Genomic DNA, 3,885 nt, shown 5'->3' on the forward strand with positions numbered 1-3,885 from the left:
CTATGATTAATAATATTTAAAAAGGGACAGGCATACACCTGTGCTGGTAAAGGAGAGAATAACAGTCAAGGTGGGAACCAGGAGAGCTTGCAGGGTAATATTGTTCTACGCCCAGTTAAAATGACTGTGAATAATGACCCATCATCAGCCCACAGCTACCTTCAATGTATGGTTGATTATTTGGCTAAATCTTTTCCCTGAACATATTTTCTATCCACCTGCAATGTATTTGTACATTGTGTTCCTCTGATATATATTTTTTTTCATTTTATCTGAGAACACCCAAGCATTGGTTGTTACTGAAACAAGAAGCGTTATTCTGAAAGACATTCTTTGGAACTTTATTTTCCCCACAAAGAATGAATTTAGGAAGCTATTTGAGCACAGAGTTTGTTCAAAGTTCCTTGTTTGTTCCTACTTTTCTACACTCCATTTCCAGTCTTTAATTTTGCTTTATTTTGAATAAAAGTACAGATCTAATAAAAACAACAACAAAAAATACATTTTAAAATAAAACTTTGGATGAGGTAAATTTTAAAGCCTTTGCAAAACTTAATACTCCTATATATTTTTTTTATGATACATGTTATTATTGTTATAAGGGAAGAATAACTTTTAGTAACAGTAAACATGTAAAATAATTCAACTTATAGATTTTTCTCTAACAAGCTCAAGTAATTTAGGTAAACTAATTATCTCAGTCTATTTCAGTGAGCAACAGATATTCTCCTATTTTCATCAATTATGCTCACTATAATGCAAATTCCAATGGACAGTTACATATTACATCTTATTGTTTTTTAGTTTTTTCTTTTACTGCTTTTTGAAAGGCTTAATTAATACTTTGTTTCCTTTCTTTACAAAAACAAACAAACAACAAAACAACAAAACAAACCAAAACACTTTTACTTTTTAAAAATAAACCCTTCGAATGTATTAACTATTCCACCAATCTTCTGTTTTAATTTTGATAATGAAAGGCATGTTAGATCTTCCTAGAAAAGTAACTGTAGACTTCATATTAATTATACGGTTGCACTACTTCTGTCTAACTAAAACTCTCAAAACAATTTGTAACTCAATAAATATTCTTACTAATCTGAAACAAAATCTCAAAATCATTTTTTTTAATTTCATTATTAAACCTGGAAAATACTTTTCAGAATTTCTGAAAAGTTATTTTTCTATTAAAATGTTGACACAAGCTTTATGGATAGTACAACAGTCATTTACCTTATTAATGCTCTATTTTTTTTCTGGGGCTTTTTTTTCACACTTAGAGCAGAAGTTTTCCCTGTGTCTTTATTCCTTAGGTATTTCAGCTCAGAAATTTCAGTCTTCCCACCTTGATTAAACTGTACAAACTCTAACAAAGGCTTGAAACAGGTGTCCTTGATTACACATATTTTACATCTTGTCCAAACTTTTTTGTGGATGCAAATGATTTATCTTGAATTATTTTTGCACAAACACCATTACTGTACATTCTCTTCCTGAATTTCCTCAGATTTATGTACTTAGACAATACTTCCTGGGAAACTAGCATACTAGCCTTATATTCATTCCTCATAGCAACAATAACCACAGAAAGTCAGCTATATGTCCTAATTGCATTATTACCACTGAGAGCTGACCTGGTGTTTTACCTACTATAACCTTTCCTACCTCTGTGAAAGCACCTTCCTTGCCCTGTTGGCCGCCCGTCTTGATGCTACCCAGGATACAGTTGGCCTTTTGTGCAGCAAGAGCACACTGTCAGCTTATGTCAAGCTTCTTATCTACCAGCACCCTCATCAAGTCCTTTTCCACAGGGCTGCTCTCAAATTCTTCTCCCACACATATGTGACATCGCCATTATCCAAGTGCAACACCTTGCACTTGGCCTTTTTGAACCTCATTAGATTCATGTTGGTCCACTTTTCAAGCTTCCCTAGGTCCTCCTGGATGGCATCTCTTCCTTCTATTGTATCAGCTGTACCACCCAGCTTACTGTCATCAGCAAACCTGCTGGGGGAAAATTGATCCCACTGTCTATGTCACTGATAACGATGTTGAAGAACACTGATCCCAAAATTGACCCCTGTGGGACACAACTTGTCGTTGGCTTCTACCTGAACATAGAACCACTGACAACAGTCCTCTGGTTGTGAATATCCAACTAATTCCTTATCCACTAGTCTACCCTTCAAATCCATATCTTCCCAATTTACATATGTGGGCTGCACCTTTAGGGTTTACATCTCCACCACTTAGAAACTAAGGAATCCCTGCTGTAACCTCAATACCAAGGCTGCCTTTGCTCAGAAAGGCTGGCAGGCAACAAGAACACACAATTGCTGGGCATGCCATCACTGGTGCTACCCAACTGTCTTGCTAGATATGCCTTCCTGTTTAAACAACATATGTTTTGGTGTCCAGCATTTTGGTAGTTAATAGCTGGATGGAAAGCATTTTTACATGCATAACCCTTAAGTTATTCCAACGCGTACGTATGTTTTGAAACAAGATTTTATGTATATCTGACTAGATTTACTGTATTGCTGAATAAAATATATATATATATATCTATACACATACACATTCATCTGCAAATCTACCTAAACTCCTTGGTTACTGGTAGTTTGCCAGCATCGGGATGACTCACTGTTATTCAGCATCCTCCTGCCCTGAGCAAGGCCTCCAACAGTACTTGACAAACTCAATGTTTGTTGCCACATGTAATATTTATTAACTCCTAAAATTTAAAACAGCTCATAACGGCATGCTGTCACCCTGCCTAGTGGCAGCCAGGTTTTCTCCTCCCTTAGCACCACACAGAAATCTGCAGTTCTGTTGATCACACCTCAGGGCTGGCTAGATCCTGTTCCCCTGGGTATGACCAGTCCTGGCATGGCTGATCTCCATAGGCCTCCACAAGCTGAGGACAGCCAGTCTTTGTAGTATTTCAAAATCTCTGTTTCAGTTTCCTGCTACTCTTGAGAGAGGAAATTCATCACTTACGTTATGCTTTTGTGTTTTTTCAACAGCAAAACCACTCGTTCTTATATAACCTCGTGGCCCCAGGATCCGAAGCTTAGAGAAGGAGGGCTGAATGCCATTAAGGGGTGAAGTGAGCACAGACTTTGTTAAGTATAAAATACACTGCAAAGTTGAGACTAAATGCTAAGTTGCTTCTTTAGAATCAGAATCAATTAAGGTCAGATCTCTAAGATCATTTAGTCTAACCATTGACCCACTCCCACCATGTCCACTGACCGGGTCCCTCAGTGCTACATACACACGTTCCATGAACTCTTCGGGGACAGTGACTCCACCACCGCCCCAGGCAACCTGTGTCAGTGCTTCATCACTACTTGTTCTTCTCAAGACTGAACAATCCCAGTTTTCAGCTGTTCCCCATACAACCTGTGCTCCAGGTCCCTCACTGCTTTGCTGCCCTCCTCTGGACACGCTCCAGGATCTCAGTGTCTTCGTCGTAGTGAGGGACCTAAAACTGAACACAGTACTGAGGTGCAGCCTCACCAGAGTCGAGTACAGAGGGACGATCACCTCCCTGCTCCTGCTGACTGCACTATTCCTGACACAATCCAGGATACCACCGGCCTTCTTGGCCACCTGGGCACACTGCTGACTCACCTTAGCTGACAGCTAACACCTCCAAATCCTTTTCTTGAAGGACTTGTGTCAAGTCACGAAACTGCCTGCCCGTTATGAGGATAATACATTTGGATTTCACTTGCCCTACGAAGCACAGCCCAAGGCGAGGCCTTGCCACTGGATCCGCTCCGCCCGCCACGTTTCCCTACCCCGCGGGGCGGCCGGCGGCGGGCGGGAGGGAGGAGGAGGGGAGGAGCCGCGGGCGGCGGAGCCGGGCGGGTTTCCTGG

The sequence above is a fragment of the Meleagris gallopavo genome, chromosome 3 (genome assembly GCF_000146605.3).
Source record: "Meleagris gallopavo isolate NT-WF06-2002-E0010 breed Aviagen turkey brand Nicholas breeding stock chromosome 3, Turkey_5.1, whole genome shotgun sequence".
Taxonomy (NCBI): domain Eukaryota; kingdom Metazoa; phylum Chordata; class Aves; order Galliformes; family Phasianidae; genus Meleagris; species Meleagris gallopavo.